General features: G+C 35.9%; 1 protein-coding gene and 1 pseudogene across 3 annotated transcripts in view; both read left to right on the top strand.

Moving 5' to 3' along the window:
- Positions 1-19,329, top strand: part of NIPBL (NIPBL cohesin loading factor) — a 197,764-nt gene that overhangs the window by 8,288 nt on the left and 170,147 nt on the right. The window lies entirely within an intron of this gene.
- Positions 1-19,329, top strand: part of LOC129059378 (keratin, type I cytoskeletal 18-like) — a 44,089-nt pseudogene continuing 24,760 nt past the window's right edge.

Here is a 19,329-nt window from a genome sequence, read left to right on the forward strand (position 1 = left end):
CCTGCTCTTTATTTCGGCGGCGGCGGCGGCGGCGGCGGCGGCGCCAGGTCCTCAGCGTCTCTCCTCCTCGCTCCCCTCCCCGCCGTTTCCTTAGCGGCCCCAGGTCTCTTCCACAGGCGAGTCTAGAGTTCGCTCCTCTCTGGTGGCAGCCGCCTTGGGTAGCGGTGGTTTTGTACCCTCTCCCGGCCGGCTCCGGTGGCGGGGACTGGGCTCTTGCCGGGCGGCCGGGGAGGCGTAGGCCCGGCGGAGAGTGCAGGCCGCGGGCCAGCGGAATCTACTTGAGCTCGGGGATTAGGAGAGCTCCGGGCTGAGCGGAGCGACTGCTGGTCGGTGACAGGCCTCGCCCGGGAGTGGAGCCGTAGCTAGTGAGGAGGCGGAAACAATACAACTAACAGCAAATGTGCCCTGATCGTCCCCATATTTACAACTTTCCCGGTCCGGGAGTGGGGAACGTCCCAGTGAAACAAACAACCCCCCTTCTTCCCCCTGTGACCCCATGAAGGGAGGAAGTAGTTTCAGTTAGTGAGACAAACGTAAATACTCAGACGCGGATCCAGTGGTAATTCTTTCTCTTTCTAAAACTTGTTTGGACGTTGGAAAGTTCATAAAGACTCATTTTCTTTTTTAAAGAATTAAATCGTCCACATGAATATTTAATACAGAAAAGCATACTGTGGTAGACACTGCACATCTCCCCTTCCCCAAGAGCTTTTATCTTGTTGTTTGACAGTGTGTTGTTTCACATGGACTTTTTATTCAAAGACAAGTATAAAGTACTTGACAGGTTTACTCTGCCACTTTCTATTTGTATGCGTTATGTAAGGGCAGTTTTAAACGACTATACGTAAAACACTCAGGTACTTCCTGACCAAAACGTGTAGGAGCATACAAAGAATTTTAAGTGTTCTGAGAATTGTGCTGAGATACGGGTAAAACCAATTTTCTTTTCTTTTCTTTTCTTTTTTTTTCAAAAAATTAAGTTATACTTAAAATCCTTGGGAGGTTAAAAAATTGTAGAAGGTGCCATCCTTTCATGTCAGGGCAGTTCTTCTTGAGGTCCCAGGATTGTCATTGGCTGTTTGTGCCATGATGTTTGACTGTGTAATGAGAGAGGTGTCATTTTAATAGGTCAAATGTATCTGTAAATGCTGGAGAAAAATATCAGTTCTAACTTGACAAGTTCTAGTTCATGAGTAAGTTAAGTGTTTCGAGCTTGTTTATGGAGGCGTTCGTAATGTAGGTTGGTATAAGGGGGAAACACCAATTTAAGATTCCTCAAGTCAGGCAAATTGCTAGAAAAATGTACCTGGGTTACACGTTTTGATACTTTGTTTCATATTCGCTGAAGGAAAACTTTCATTGGTTAAAATGAAGCAGCACTGCTCAGCGAAATACCTTGTTTTACTAGTGTTTGTTACATTGGTTCATATTTTTTGTGTCATTAAATTATTGTCACTGTAGAATAAGTTATTTTGTGGAGGTTATTTTTGAGTTTAGCGTCCTTCTTACAATAAATTGTTTCACATTTCCTGCAAACATACGGATAAATGTTTAAAAGAATGAAGTTAATATAGCTGTCACGTACTAGGCATGTTTTTAATGCTATAAATCCGTGTAGTAGTCAGTAGCGTGTCCGTGATTTGTATTGGTCAGGGAGCAGTTTGAATTTTAAAAAGCCTGAAGCTCCTGCTGAGCCCCAGTCCCGGCCTCCCTCCCTCCCACTAATCTCCCATTCCTGTCTTTGTGCTGCCTGCTCCTGTTAGACACTGTTTGCTACGGGGCCTCAGGCCTACTGCGGGTGGGGGGGTGTACGAGTGGGGGGCATGCTAGGGAGGGAATGCAGACGGGAGGAACACTTCACATCTTAAGAAAGCAGAGGGTTTGCTTTTTTGGGGATGGGGGTGGTAAGGGCTTCATTATAAATGTTTAAAAGGCCTTCATATATTCCTGTGATTGTCTCTACAACTTTTATTTAATTAAAATACTAAGATGTATATCAAGGGATAAACATATTTTTACTAAAGATAATGGAAAGAGGAGTTGTGCTTGCTTAATTTTCACGAACTGAAGCAACTTATTTTCAGAGGTTGTTTTATGCAGATGTTTGAATAAGTGTGTTAGAGATGGGTTTATGTGATTGATTCTTTTTTTTCCTGAGACTTTGGAATTGTTATAGTGAATTAGTTCTTCCCAACTTATTTTCCCAATTCTACATATTTAGTAATTTGTGAATAATATAGATTGTGTGATATCTTTCATTATGATAGCATAAACATTTCTTTAAATTTAAAAATATGTTTTGTTTGGTCCAAACCAATTAAATACGTCATTTTTAAAGGAGAAAACACTGTGTAAAATTCAAATTGTAAAATTTAAACTTGAACTTTAAATCTCTGATAACCTAGTTGGAGAGAATAGTCTGTTTGCTTAAAGACTGTAGAGTGTTCTGCTTCCCCTCTGTTGGTTGGAATATTCACCAGTGGCTAATCATCTATTTCCATTAAAAAAAAATTAAAATTCAGTGAAAGGAGAAATCAGAAGTATTCCAGTAACCTTATAATCCTAGTTATATTATTTGGAGAAATATTTTCTCATGCACCTAAAGGAAATTTCAGCAATGTCGCTTATTGTTTCTCTTGACTGAAGAGTTGTCAATAACTTTTGTTACTTGAAAAGAGATTTCAAGTAAATCATGAAAGTAAATCAGAGTTGAACATTAAATAGATAATTTTCAGTGTTTGAGAAGTGTATATAGGATGCTTCCTTTTTAAAGTTATTCAACAATTTGTTTACTAAAGTTATTTGAGAACATTTTTGAACCTGTTCTAGAGATCATTATAATATTTTCTGCTTTTAAGGAAAAGTTATACATTACTTGAAAAAAGAAAAACTGTCTACTTGAGATTCTTTTTAGGGATGAAAAGTGAAAGTTTTTACTATGGCAGTAAGCTTGGTTCTTCATAGCAATCATTATTAAATTTCAAAAATATGAGCAAAGCTATGCCAATACAAAATTTTCTTTACTTGCAGCCAAAAAGTGTATTTTCTAAGGCTTCTTCAACTAATTTCATATTTAATTTTTTGGTACCAATCCATCATCAAACTGTCATAGAAATATTTGAACATATCTGTGTTACATGTTTGATATACCCCATTGTGGTATTTTTACTTTCTCAAAATAAGATGTAGTAATTAATAATATGAGTAAATAAAAACCAGGAGTTTGAGTTTTATTTAATTTCATTTAATCCTCCTTTCTGGCGCTTATTAGGAAAAGCATAATTAGGAAGAAATTCTAAAATTTTAAATTAAGATTTCAGTTTTATGTGAAGTGATTAGGGAGTCTGAGGTAAACAATAATTCCTTTTAGAGAAATATAACTTTAATTCTGTTTATCACGTTTACTTGCCATAAAAATGAATGGGAAATAATTGACTAGGAACCTTTATAGAAGCCTGACAATTAACTGTTCAGTTGAACATGCTTATTTTAATATCCTGACCATACTAGGTTAGGTTTGGTGGTAATTTATGGTCTTATATAGCCTTTAAAAATTGTTTTAAGATGGACTTTTTAAGCAAAGTTTTTCGTTTTTTCAGCAGTTGTCATTTATAATAATTCTTTGTATTTTAAAACTAGTCGTTTTTCAAGGTGACCTGAGTTCATTTAAAAATATTCTGATATCCCTGTGAGAGAAGTGACCAGCATGATTTCCGTTTAATGATGAAATACTTGACACTTAAGAGACCATAAGATTTGTGTAGATTTATGTAGTAAGTCAGCGGGAGGATAAGGGATTCCCTGACACTAGTGTTTTCTTAGATTAGGTTGCTTTAAGAAATACGTGAGCTCTGGTCTTGAAGCTAGGTATTGCTCAGTGCTGACACTGATACCATTTGTTACTTTTTCAGTTATCTAAGTTCAAAGTGCATTTTTCTCGTCTTTGAGAGAGAGGATACCTGTTTCTTGGTTGTATTTTCCTGGTATGAAAATAGAGTGGGATTTTAGTGTTTCTGGTTGATTTAAAAGGAATTTTAAACTCCATGTCTCTTAAGGCCATCATTGTAATTTTAAAGGGTATTTTATATGCTTAGAATATTTTGCCCAAATAAATTAAGTAATAAAAGTAATTTTAGGTATTTGTCTTGTGTGTAATTTTTTTTTGATGTAAATCTGGAGTCCGTTCTATTGAATTTTGTCAAATTGCATTATGTTTTAAGGCATATTTTTTTCTATTCCCAAAGTTATATCATTAGGAGAGATCATTGCTTGATGTAACATTGCCAGCTAAGATTTTGTCACATAAGATTTTGAGGACTTATTTGCCAGGAGTTAAGTCTGTCCCCATAATATCTCATTTAATCTTTTAACATGCCCAGAAGTAGAAACAATAATTATCTACAATGTACAGATGAGGAAACTGAGGCTGGAAAGGTTTAAAAAACGGCCCATGGTCCTGCAATTAGTAAATGATCAGTCTGATTTACATTTGTTCTTATGGATTCAGGATTCTATGTATCTAGTTTCAATGAAAATTTTAGTATTATCTTTTGGGTGTTAGTTGATTTGTTACTTGCCAGTAACTTAGTCAAAAAAATTGTGTACTTCAGGAAAAGAAGCTGAAACAGAATTCAGGCTATATATTCTGTATATATAATACTTTTAAAAAAATCAATAACTCTTTACCATCTTATATTTAAAACAATTTTTGTTAAGCAGTCTGTGAAGCTTTTAGTTCTTTTAAGTATTTTATATTGAGTTGAAGTTGTTTGTCAAAGCATCTGTTGTTAGACAAAATTCAGCTTTAGAGAGTCATTTCATTCATAGAAATGTGTATGACCAATTGTAGGATAGTAGCTAAATCTATAAATTAGTATGACTGATCATTTTGTCAAGTTTCAGTATTTTTATAGCCAGAGAATGTTGATCATTATAGTCATCAACTTGGGAGGTTGTGCACTTATTCCAGAACTGTTGCCATTACGTACAATCTTATAGGAATTCCTTTTGTGAATACCTTTAACACATTTGAAATAGTCTTTTTCTCATCTTTATGACAAATCTTTATTTTCTGGGGTGAATTTGAGTTTTAGATACTGTACAACATCACTTGAAACTTAGTTTAGGGATTTTTTTGTGTCTGGCACTATGTTGAGTGCTTTATGTTTGTAATATGTAGTAGTATTGAATGTTTCCATGTGACAGAAACTGCGAGGGAAAAGGTTTTTCAGTTCCTCAAGGTATTGAAAAGTTGAATATGAAGTTGAAGTTAGTTATATGAGAAAACTGAGATATGGAATGATTACGTGACTAGCCCAAGGTCACACAACTAATAAGTTCAAGAAAGTGGAGAAAAGATTTCAGAGTTGATACTTTACCCATAAGCCTTAACCACGATACTGTGTATCATGATTTGAACCACCCAACTACTCAGTGAAGTTAGTGATACTGTTCTCTTTTTACAGAGGAAATTGAGATTCATCATGCTTAAGAAACTTATTCAGTGTAGCAAACCTAGCAAGTGTTAGAAGTAGGATTCCAGCTAAAATGTATCTAATTCTAAAACCTCTATTCTTTACATTCTACCACTCTGGCTCTTCAAAATTTATAATACAATTTTTGGTGAAAGGGTAGCCTTGGTTATGAAGTTAGTGACACTGTTTTTCTTGTGGAGCTTACAAGAGTAATTCTAAAATGTTTTGGTCAGTTATAGCTGATTGATCATTTGATTATAGTCTTTTTTTTTTTTAAAAAAAAAACACCTTGTTACTTTACTTCATGTATAGTACACAAAATGTTTGTATATTCAAATATGCATGTAAATAGGATATTGATTTTTAAATGCATGTACTGTGGAATATATTAAATGTAGGTATCTGTGGAATAGGTAGCTTTAGAAAATTTGGCAAAAGCTATTCTCAGGCTATAACAGTACTGAAATTTTAAAAAATGATCAGTCATGCTAATTTATAGATTAACTGTATTTTTATGATTTTATTGTGACTCTTGTTACTTTTAATAATGTTAAACATTAAAAAAATTCCCAAGAATGCATTGAATTTTCAAAATAATTCATGTAGGTAAATTGCTTTGCCATCTTACATGTGTAACATATCTCTAAACATGGATATACCAATTTTCTTTGAGTTCTCTTTTGTACATATTTGTCCTTTGACAGAAAAGAAAAACTTTTTCAGAAATTAGCAATATTAATTTATTAAAATAATTATATATATACTTTTGCCTCTCCTGAGAAATTCAGAAGCTGTGACATAATTTTAAAATGCTGGATTTCCTTTTGTTAGAATTAACATATTTGGGTCACTTATGCAGGTGAAATGCACAGTTATTTTTATGTGAGCACTATTGAAAAAATACTATTCTAGATACATTAAAACTAACAATGTCTAAAACACTAATAAATTATTGAATTCTGACTATAATTTACTTTTAAAATATTAGTCTTTATGATTGATATTTATGATATTTAATTTGGTATTTGTAAAGCAAAAATGTCCTTTAATCCTGGCAAGGAAATACATTACGGAGTTTTCTCAGCACTGCTACTTGTCAACCCTTTCAGTATTTTAAAACCTGCCTTTAGTTGTCTTTATTTGAATCAGATTGTGGGTTGCCAATTTTGAGCTAAAGACATCGATCATCTGAGTGTATGCTCTATGTAATTTAGTTTTTTTTTGGTAATGACCAAGTTGAAATTTTACATTGTTTTAAGTTGGGCGTAACTCCATTTATTATTTATTTATTTTTTATTAATACTATTCTTTAAAATTGATGCACATGAAAAAATTTCTTCCTAGGATTCTGCGTATACCTCAGAAAGCTCTAAGATTGAAATTTGAAATGTCATGACCTGAAAACTGATTCTTTTCTCCTTTAAGAAAAGAATTCAGAAACTAGTATTTATTCCATAACGTTACCTTCAAGTTATCCTGAAAGACACACGTGACATATGCTTTTATTTAACTCTACTAATCTTTTTACTATTTTCTCTTTCCCTTTTCTTATGTATCTCTTCCTTTCACTATCAATGTCTATTTCATCTCCCCCAAAGCAAATTTTTACATACTGTGTAATATAGGTATTTGTTGTTAATGTGGATGATCTTGTAATGTGTTACTTTCCCTGATGAAACCCAGAGCAGTTTCAGAGGCCTCAAATTCTGTGATCTTCATAAGTTCAAAATAGATTGCTGGTGGAAAAGCATTGACATTAACCATAAAAATATATATTTGTGTATTGTTCCCACTTCTATAGACATGTATTACTTCGCAAAATGTCAGCTTAAGGACCAGAAATTTTTTCTGAGGAGAAAGAGAAAGCATTGCCTTTGCAAAAGTTTTCCTGATCATTCCATTTCATAGCATTTGTGCAGTTTTTTACCTGTATCTCTTGATAAAATAATTTGTTCCTATATTCGTCAGCCATACTAAACCATCAGCTCTGTGAAAGCAAAGAGACTTTGTATTATCTTCATCTGTATGTCTATAACATCATCACAGTGCTGCTCCTGTTTTAGGTATTCAATATATATTTGTTGTTTAGTTAGAATTGAGCCATATGGTATTTCTTAAAGGTATGTTTTTAAATCTAAGATTAGTGAATGGCAAGTACATTTCTCTTAATTTCAAAATACAATTTTCTTAGGTAGAGCTGTGTCCTTGAGGGCTTCTTGCTTTGGGGGTAGGAATATTTTATTTAAATATATCCCTAACAATACATACATAACTTTATAAAAATAAAGAAAAATTTAAAGCAGAGTTCCTTTTTAAGCTGTTAGTGAGGATCGTGAAGTACAGGAAGGGTTTTTTGTTCTGATTCCTTAGGCAGTATAATTGGAGTAAGATACTGGAGTATTGCAAGAGGTGAAGTATCTAAATACTTTCTTGTTTTAATCTTTGGATTTATTGCAGTTTTAATTTTCTTTGCCAATTTAAGAATTATATATAATCAGATAAGTTAAATAATGAGAAATACGTTACAGCACGTAAAAAATGCTATTCAGGGTCAGCAAAGCCTGAGTCCTGTCCTCTTGCTCTCCTCCCCGGACAGCATGTGCTTCACCACTTGCTCCACCTTCTCCACCAACTACTGGTTCCTGGGCTCCGTCCAGCCACCCAGCTATGGCGCCTGACCGGTCAGCAGTGCAGCCAGCGTCTATGCAGGCGCCAAGGGCTCTGGTTCCCGGATCTCCATGTCCTGCTCCACCAGCTTCTGCGGCGGCTTGGGGTCCAGGGGCCTGGCCAAGTGGATGGCCCAGGGTCTGGCAGGAATGGGAGGCATCCAGAACAAGGAGACCTTCCAAAGCCTGAACGACCACCTGGCCTCCTACCTGGACAGAGTGAGGAGCCTGGAGGCCAAGAACCAGAGACTGGAGAGCAACACCCGGGAGCACCTGGAGAAGAAGGGACCCCAGGTCAGAGACTGGGGCCATTACTTCAAGACCATCGAGGATCTGAGGGCTCAGATCTTTGCAAATACTGTGGACAATGCCTGCATTGTTCTGCAGATTGACAATGCCCATCTTGCTGCTGATGGCTTTAGAGTCAAGTATGAGACAGAGCTGGCCATGTACCAGTCTATAGAGAATGACATTCGTGGGCTCTGCAAGGTCATTGATGACACGAGTGTCACTTGGCTGTAGCTGGAGACAGACATCGAGGCTCTCAGGGAGGAGCTGCTCTTAATGAAGGAGAACCACGAAGAGGAAGTAAAAGGCCTACAAGCCCAGCTCGCCAGCTCTAGGTTGACCATGAAGGTAAATGCCCCCAAATCTCAGGACCTCGCCAAGATCATGGCAGACATCCAGGCCCAATACGACCAGCTAGCTCAGAAGAACCAAGAGGAGCTAGACAAGTACTGGTCTCAGCAGATTGAGGAGAGCACCACAGTGGTCACCACTCAGTCCGCGGAGGTAGGAGCTGCTGAGATGACACTCACGGAGCTGAGACATACGGTCCAGTCCTTGGAGATTCACCTGGACTCGATAAGAAATCTGAAGGCCAGCTTCTGGAGAACAGCCTGAGGAAGGTGGAGACCTGCTATGCCCTGCAGACAGAGCAACTCAACAGAATCCTGCTGCACCTGGAGTCAGAGCTGGCACAAACGCAGGCAGAGGGGCAGCACCAGGCCCAGGAGTACGAGACCCTGCTGAACATCAAGGTCAAGCTGGAGGCTGAGAGCACCACCTACCACCGCCTCCTTGAACATGGCAGGAACTTCAATCTTGATGATGCCCTGGACAGCAACAACTCCATGCAAACTATCCAAAAGACCACTACCTGCTGGATAGTAGACGGCTGAGTGGTGTCTGAGACCAATGACACCAAAGTTCTGAGACATTAAGCCAGCAGAAGCAGGGTACTCTTTAGGGAGCAGGAGGCCAATAAAATGTTCAGAGGTCATTGGGGGAAAATAGGCTATTCCGTTAAAATAGTTATCTGATGACTGAAATTTTTTTTTAATATGTCAGGTGTATTGAGGTATAATTTATACAGTAAAACTCAGTCTTTTGGGTGTACAGTTTGATGAGTTTTGGCAAACATACACAGTCTTAAAACCACCACCACAATCAGTATATTTCCATTACCCCCAAAAGTTCCCATGTATCCCTTTGTAATCAGTTTCCTGCCCCTACTGCAGCCTGAGGCAACTAGATCTGGTTTCTGTCTCTATAGTTTTTCCTTTTCTAGAACATAAAAATGGAATCATATATAGCCTTTTATGTCTTTTTTTTAAATTTAGCAGAAAGCTTCTGAGATTCATTCATGTTCTATGTATCAGTAGTTTGTCAATGACTGAAGTTTAAAATTGTTAACTTTAGTGATGCTCTTATGAAAGAGTATTATCAAAAAATAGTACTTTGAACAGTGGTAGATATTTCTCTCAGATTTTGGCCTTATTTTTGCCTTATCATTGAACATTTTACTTGCTCATTTTTACCCCTCGCCCCCCAAATGTTACTTGCCTGTTTAACCCTCACCCCTCAAATGTAGTCTAATTGACATCATTATATGACATTTATTTATATTAGTAAATGCTGTTTAATGCTCTACCAAGCATATGAAATAGACCTACTCTCTTTTTCATAATTAAAATAGGTAGCATCTTGCATTTTGAACATATAGCACATAGAAACTAGAATAAAAAATGAGGGATGGTGCAGTAACACCAAAAACTTGAGTTTACATTTGCTTTAGGTTTAGTGTTTATAAGTTTGTGCTAAAAATAGAGCATAGATTATAGTGAATAACAGTCACAGCCTCTCTTCCAATGATTAAAGTTAGAAAAGCAGTGCTCTTTACTGAAAGTTGGGGGCAGATAATGAGAAAAGAGTCATTTTCTGGACATTTTATTCGACCACCTTTCCCCCAACCCCTTCCTTTTTGAAACAGCTTCATCTCTGGGATATTCTCTTCTTGTTGTTTCTTTATGTCTTTGACCTCCCATTTGTTAAGTCTTTTGCTAGGTCTTGCTCCTCTACCTACCCCTTTAAATATTTGTGTTCTCCAGGAGGTGCTTCAGACTTATTTCTGTTCTCCCTTCCTGTTGATCTCATTTATTCACATGACTTGTTACATGCTACCTGTATGCTGATGACTCACAAATCTATCTCCAGAATATATTTCTCTTCCGAGCCAGATCCAGCTGTCTACCAGGTACCTCCTGATGTCCCACGAATAACAGAAATTCCATAGTATGTAAGTCTGAACTCATTCCTTAATTCTTCCTTACTCTGACCTGTCACCCAAAGAAAGAAAACTATTCTTAAAAAATACATGATGTAGGTTAATGTTTTCACTATCAACTCATTTGCCTAAACTAGAAATTCGGGATAATCCTTGACACTTCTTTACCATACTTCCAATTCAGTTGTTCACCCAGTTCCGACATTTGTAACACTTCCTTGAATTATCACTTGAATCTACCCCTCCCCCAATGTTTTGAATCTGTGAGAGGGCCTGAACGTAGTTTTCTCAGATTTAATAACTTCTAGTACTTTAAGAAAGATTTAGAGGTAATTGTGAAAGTAATATGTATTTAGTATTGGATACTTTTTGCTTCTATGCTTGGGCTCTGGTATTTAAAATTAAGGTGTAATCTTTAGTAACAGTGACACTATATAGCCTAAATGTGACTGTGTTCTGTTATATCTAAAATTTAGGACTTTTGACTTACAGCCCAGTTTATCAGCTGGGAGACTTGAACTCATTTTTTATCTTTCCATTCTTGCTTTTAGAATACTGCATTTCATGGAGTTGTATATTCATTTCAATACTTTGTGTTTATGTGTTTTGGAGCAGGGTAGAGGAGAAAATGGGAATGTATAAGGAAAGTTAAAGGAAGGACTTTTGAATTGACTTTCCTATACTGTAGAAACGAGTTTACTTAAATAACTTTCACTTTTATTGCAAACAACAGAAAACTAAAGAAATGCTGTGGGATATGATACCATTCAGGTGCTAGGCATGCACATATTTTTAATGACAGGAGTTAGATGTGTTGTAACAGTATTACTTGTTTGTGAGTTTGGAAATTAATGTTCATGGTTTTGTATAACTTTATGATATTTCTTCCTTAAAATAAGAAATTACCCCTCCAGCCCACAGTTTGAGCCAAAGGGTCTGCTTGAAATTATTAGTTTAAATAATCCTGAGCGCAACTTTTGTAAAGGGCATTTTAAAATGTAATGCTGCCTTGAAAAACAAAGCAAGCATTTTCTTCGTTATATCTAGAGTTTATAACTAAAGAAGTAATATGTGCTATATTTTGCTCTAGTGCCAAGTACCATATTTTGGAATGAATAGAATCAATCTAAAGGCAGTTTACAAAGGCTGAAGGGAGACCCAGTTTGGTAGTCATTGGATCCCTTTGGTGGCTTGCACATAGTAAGCACTCAGCAAACAATTGTTGAATAAATGAATTTGAATATATTTCAGTTTGGGGACATAGGACTAATTAGAGTGACAGAAGATGGGTGGGGCTTGCTAAATACTGAGCAAGTTTCATAGAGGAAGGAAAACATGAAACCCAGAAATGGTGGACAACATTGACGGCAAAGAATTGGTGTAATTTAGTTAACTATTTTTATCTGGACAATAAGATTTGTTTAGTTGAATAAGAGAAAGATCTATATACAGAAGTGTCTTGAGTTCTTTCTACTTTCATTTCCACTCTGGCTCTACTTCTGAACCCCCATGTTCACTGCTAAAGAACAAATTGTAGGCTTGGGGCTAAAATGATCTGCATAATCCAGATATTCATATTAAGAACGGGGAGGAGGTGTTGGGAAAGAGGTATTTCTTACAGTTCTTCAATCTTTCCAGTTACTCATGTTTCTTAGTATATGTCAGGGTGCCACTGCACTGTCCTCAGTATTCATATGAGGATGTCTAAAAACTAGAATTTAAAATCACATATAATTTACAATAAGCTTGTAACTGTCCTAGGATGAAGTTCAGTATCTGAATCTCTAATAATTAGTTACCTAGCTGTTGAGCCACATTGCCATCTACTCTGATTATCATATGGTTCTTATGATTCTGATATTTTAAACTGGAAGATAAACACCACAGTTTTAGTGTGTTTTATAAAAATTTTATAATTCAGTAGCAATCCAGTCCTTTATTTTCTTGGAAGCCAAAACTACATATAGTTTTCTGATATGTTAAGCTTAAACTGTGGAATTTAGAACTTAAAAATTTTCAAGAGCTTCAAAGTTGAAGACTTCTCTTAATTTTTTTTCAATTGTAGAACCAATGTGAAAAAAAAACTACATGCTATTTGGGAAATGGGAAAAATATCAAATTTCATGTTTTTCCTACTAAGTTTCCTATTAAATTTTTACATACAAATATTTATAATGAATGTAATTATGGTTAAATACATATATTCATCCTATAAATTTATTCCTCTTTTAACATTGATCATAAAGATTTTCCTAGTTTTCTATATAGTGTTCATAATTCTTTAAAATGTTGCCCAGTATTTTGTCAGTGGATGAACCATAATTTATTCATTCTATTCTTGCGTATTTTTTGCTTTTACTTTTTATCTGTATAAATAATGAGGCAGTGAATATCTTTATATGTAGTTTTTTCCCCCTTTAGGAGCTTTATTCACTTAGAGTAGAATCTCTTAAGAGGAAGTAATCCTGTAAGTGGAAGTTGGGCCAAAAGGTTTGAACATTTTTATGGCCTTTAATATATATTTCCAAAACTAATTTTATTCTGCTATAATCTTTATTTTCATTCACATCTTAATTCATTCAGTAGATTCATTGTATTTTTCATATAGAATACACACTGCCTATGAATATTATTAGGTCATTTAAATGCTCCCTTTTCCCACTGTTGTGCCTGTGGTCTCTTTTTACTATATATTTTTAACCTCTTGATGATAAACAATTGTGGCTTTTCAAACCCTGTATATCATTTCGAGGTGTTATATAGTAAAATTAGCATGGGATCTAAACTGCTATTAGCCAAGTGACATTTAGGCCATTCTTAACCCAAGCCCATGTCTTCAGCTGTAAACTGAAGAGGTTCTCAGCTTTTGAGATTTCATGGACTAGTCAGAACAAAGCAAGAAAGTGCTTTTCTGCAGAAATAAAGTGGTAAGGATATGTAGATTGGAATGTAGTAAAAAGAAAAGTAATGTCTAGGTAAGACCCATTACCTAGTCTTAATATTTGAAATGTGAAATACCCAGTGTGATGTGAACATGGTCATGATCTCATATTTATTCTCTTGTATGTCAAACACTGAGTGATTCCTATGTCTTTTCTCAGGAACTATTAAGGCATTGCAGATGGTGAAATAAAAGACTTCAGGCCAGGCCGGGCACGGTGGCTCACGCCTGTAATCCCAGCACTTTGGGAGGCCGAGGCGGGCGGATCATGAGGTCAGGAGATGGAGACCATCCTGGCTAACACGGTGAAACCCCGTCTCTACTAAAAATACAAAAAATTAGCCAGGCGCGGTGGTGGGTGCCTGTAGTCCCGCTACTTGGGAGGCTGAGGCAGGAGAATGGCATGAACCCAGGAGGCGGAGCTTGCAGTGAGCCAAGATAGCGCCACTGCACTCTGGCCTGGGCAAAGAGCGAGACTCCATCTCAAAAAAAAGAAAAAGAGAAAGAAATAAAAGACTTCAGCCCACCCATATTATAGTCTAATACAGTTTATAGACAGGTAAACAGAGATTATGTTACAATATCTAAGTGCTATGATCAGGATAAACGAGGTGCAGTTGGAGCCCTGGTGGTAGTGGTGGTCACCTAATTTAGACTAGTGTGGTGAGGCAGTAAGTCAGGAGCCCTCCTAGGTGTGATGGTTAGTAGGTATGCAAACTAAGTTTTGAAGGCTGTTAGTCATACTATGGAGTCTGGGACAACAATTTGATTTTTGGAAACTGATGATGGCTTAGATTATTAGAACATAGGCTGGAAAAAGGGGCATGCCAAAAAGGTCTGAAGCTACAGAGATGGGCAGGCTACAGATTATGAAGGAATGGATATGCCTTACTAAGAATTCTATGTTTTATTTTACAGATGAGAAACCAGGAAGTTATTTAGTAATGGAGTATGTTTTATGCATATGTAAAAAATTTTTTGGGTAGTAGGCAGGAAAAGGGAGGCTCAGGAGGCCAGTAGGAGTTGAGGTCCTCAATTAAAATGGGGGATTGTAGCGAAGGAAACCCATAACAAATATTAAAGAGTTAATCTGGTTATAGTTTAGTGATTCTATGTAGGTAGACTGGGTAAGAGAGAATGAAAACAGTCAAGGATATATCCTTGTCTCAAGTTTCATGTGGGCATATGAGAGTAGAATATAAGTTAAATCAATTTTGGCTGCCTGTGAGTAAAAATATAGTCTACCAAAACCTGTATCACCTTTCACATTTTAAAGGGAATGGATATTGAAAAATTTAGTGGCTTGGTCAAATTGTACTAACGATTATTTGGAAATGACTTTTACAGCTGACCTAGAAAATCTCTCTAGTGTTAAATCAGGGTTAACAGTAGCATGGTGGATGAAAAAATGCTCATCATCACTGGCCATCAGAGAAATGCAAATCAAAACCACAATGAGATACCATCTCACACCAGTTAGAATGGCAGTCATTAAAAAGTCAGGAAACAACAGGTGCTGGAGAGGATGTGGAGAAATAGGAACACTTTTACATTGTTGGTGGGACTGTAAACTAGTTCAACCATTGTGGAAGTCAGTGTGGCCATTCCTCAGGGATCTAGAACTAGAAATACCATTTGGCCCAGCCATCCCATTGCTGGGTATATACCCAAAGGATTATAAATCATGCTGCTATAAAGACACATACACACATATGTTTATTGCGGCACTATTCACAATAGCAAAGACTTGGAACCAACCCAAATGTCCAACGATGATAGACTGGATTAAGAAAATGTGGCACATATACACCATGGAATACTGTGCAGCCATGAAAAAGGATGAGTTCATGTCCTTTGTAGGGACATGGATGAAGCTGGAAACCATCATTCTCAGCAAACTATCTCAAGACAAAAAACCAAACACTGCATGTTCTCACTCATAGGTGGGAATTGAACAATGAGAACCCTTGGACACAGGAAGGGGAGCATCACACACCGGGGACTGTCGTGGGTTGGGGGGAGGGGGGAGGGATAGCATTAGGAGATATACCTAATGCTAAATGACGAGTTAATGGGTGCAGCACACCAACATGGCACATGTATACATATGTAACAAACCTGCACATTGTGCACATGTATCCTAGAACTTTAAAGTATAATAATAAAAAAAAAAGTAGCGTGGTGGATTATTATCTTATGTGATTAAGTTACTAGAAGATAATACTATTTCTTTTTAGTGCTTTGTTTTCTAGTATATTGAGTATATTATTGTGAGCTTAGAATAACATAATGAATGTTCTTTAATAACTATTTTCTATTGTGCAAAGTTCTCTTAGGGCTTTTCTGGTGTATTTGTTTATCCAGCGTCATCTGAAGACTGCCCCTTCAGTTAGTTTTATGCTAAATCCATACATACACTATAATGAAATCTTGTAGTGAGAACTATGTTACTTTGTTCATGAGGGGATTATCTTTACAAATATAATTAAAGGGATGCTTTTAAAATAAATTTTAAAATGGCGGTAGCTTTTTAGACTTGTTATATGCAGGAACAGTTATAAAGCAGTCAAACTGATGTATCCAAAATAACTGACCAAGTGACATACTGCCAAAACGAAAATAGTACTTTCCAAGGTTCTAAGTATACTTAAACAAATGTACTTCATTTTGGTTTTTGGCTTAAGAGGTAGCATATCAGAATCACTTAGGAATTTTTTTTTCTCAAACTTTAATCCTTTTTTGGAGATGAAGGATAAGTTTTTAAGTTTCTCTTTTAGCTGTGTTCCCTTAGACTTCTTAATCATTCAGTAAGAATTAATTGAATAACTGCAATGTGCTCAGCAATGAATACTAGATATTTGATATGGACTTTTTTTGAGTCTTCCTCCTGAATTTTACATGGCTACCTAAAAGATCTCTCTCTTTTTTTGTATTCTATGAAAACATAATCTGTGAGGTATAAAGGAGCAAGGAATCATGTGAGTAGAGTTAGTGAATTAGATTTTTTAAAAAATGATAGAATGGTGAGATGTGTTTAATTCTGAAGAATGGAGGAGGAGTTGCTGGATACTAGAGAGGACGTAGAAGTGAGGAAAGAAGTTAGGGTAGGAGATAGTGTAAATGAATGTGGTAGAAAAAATTCAGTACAACCTACCAGCAGTACTTCAAATAAAATTAGAAATTGTGAACTGACCTATCTGTTCCTAAAGGTGTCTTATATTTTAAAAGTCTGCTTAAAAGTCAAATTGAATCTTGTATATGTTAGAAATACACTACTTAAAAATATAAACCATGCCTGTGTGTTCACACTAAGTCCTCAGCAAATACTTCTTATTCATAGCTGCCTTTCTACTGATTTGATGGAAAATATATCCTTCTCAAATATATTTCCAAATGAAAATCTGCTAATTTTTGACATTTCTAATGGATTATTAGGAAGGAAAGTATTTGATAAGAAGCAAAGAAAAAGTAATCAAATTAGCTCAAGTTCATCTGATACTGAAATATGATAAGTACTCCTTAGTAACACAACTTAGCTATAAACCACAGATAAAGTGAAGTATCCAAAAAAAAAACTCTATTTATATGAGAAGTTTGATTTAACTTTTGTCTAATATCTAAAGTTAATTATGTCTCCAAAGGTATTGTACTATACTATACTGTCATGTATGTACTTTCAAAAATACATGTATATAAAAATACATATATACATATAATATATTCATATATACAAATATATCCTATGCACTTTGATAGCTCTATTTTGATAACTTGTTTTGTATTTTCCTACCTCACACCTTTTAATCAAAACATTTACCTCCTTTTTTATCCATCTATCCAAATCATACTTTCTTTCTATCATGATCTTATGTTTCTTCCCCCCACTGCGGGGAGGTGGCATATCAGAATCCTCTGTGGATTATTTTCAAGCTTAAAATCCTTTCTACCTTTTCTCCTACCCCAGTTCACATGATCTTTTCTAGCAGTACCTGTGTGTAGGAGTTATAGAAATTTTATGTTAGCTTGTCACATTTTCTTACTGTATATTAAGCTAAAGTTTATTTTGTTTTATTTTTACCTTATTTGTCTTCTCAGTCAGATTATAAACTCTTAGAGGACACAGTCTGCCTGTGGTGCTTGGTGTCTTACCTGCAACAGGCTTGTAGCAAGTGTTTGCTGATAACTGGTGTAGCTCATCTGGACTGGTTTGAAGAGATTTGGAAAATACCTCATACTCTTATAAACTGTAAAATTCACCCTTTTAAAGTGTAAAACTCAGTGATTTTTAGTATATTCACAAAGTTATGCATTCATCATTACTTTCTAGTTCCAGAGCATTTTCATCACCCCCCAAAAAACCACATTTCCATTAGTGGTCACACCCTGTTGTCTCCAGTCAGTCCTTGGCAACCATTAATTTACCTTCTGTTGCTATGGATTTCTGTATTCATATAAGTGGAACCAAATAATGTGCCCTTTTGTGTCTGGCTTCTTTTACTTGCTCATCTATATTGCAGCATGTATCAGTACTTCATTTCTTTTTAGGACTGAATATACTCCATTGTATGGATATACCACATTTTACTTTTGCTTTGTCGCTTGATGGACACATGGATTGTTTTCAGCTTTTGGCTATTATGAATAATGCTGTTATAAGCATTCATTTGTACGTTTCTGTGTGGATATGTTTTTACTTCTGAGTAGGTACAAAGGAGTAAAATTTTTAGGTCATATGGTAACTATGTTTAACTCTGAGGAACTGTCAGACTGTCTTCCAAAGAGGCGTATGGTTTTACATTTGTAGTAGCAGTGTATGAAGGTTAGACTGTCTTTACATCCTCACTAACACTTGTTATTGTCTGTCTGATTGTATTGGTCCTAGAGGGTGTGAAGTGGTATCTCTATGTGGCTTTGATTTGCATTTTCTTAATGACTGATGATATTAAACACCTTTTTATGTGCTTATTGGTCATTTATGTATCTTCTTTGGAGCAACATTCATCCAAATCTTTTGCCCATTTTTAAATTGGATTATCTGCCTTTTTATTGTTGAATTATAAGTTGTTAGACATATTCTAGATACAAGTTCCTTATCAGATACATGATTTGCAAATATTTGCTCCCATGCGGTGGATTGTCTTTTCACTTTCTTGATCGTGTCCTTTGAAGCACATACATTTTTAATTTTAAAGATCTCTATTGTTTTCCTTTGGTTGCTTATGCTTTGGGTGTCATAAGAAACAATTGCCTAATCCAAGGACAGGAAAAGTTACACCTGTGTTTAGTTTTAGCACTTACATTTAATACTCTGATCCATTTTGAGTTAATCTTTTTCATAAGGTATGAGGTAGGGATCCAGCTTCATTATTATGTATGTGTCTACCCAATTTTCCATTACCATTTGTTGAAAAGACTATTCTTTCCCATTGAATGGTCTTGGCATCCCTGTCAAAAATCAGTTGAATGTAAATTTAAGAGTTTATTTTTGGCTCTCAATTTTATTCCATCAGTCCATATGTCTATCCTTATGCCAGTACTACAGTGTCTTGATTACTGTGGCTTTGTAGTAAGGTTTGAAAGTGAAATGTGTGAGTCCTCCAACTTTGTTCTTTTTCAAGATTGTTTTGACTATTCTGGATCTCTCATTTTCATATGAAGTTTAGGATGTTTGTCATTTTCTGC

This window comes from Pongo abelii, chromosome 4 (assembly GCF_028885655.2).
Source record: "Pongo abelii isolate AG06213 chromosome 4, NHGRI_mPonAbe1-v2.0_pri, whole genome shotgun sequence".
NCBI lineage: Eukaryota > Metazoa > Chordata > Mammalia > Primates > Hominidae > Pongo > Pongo abelii.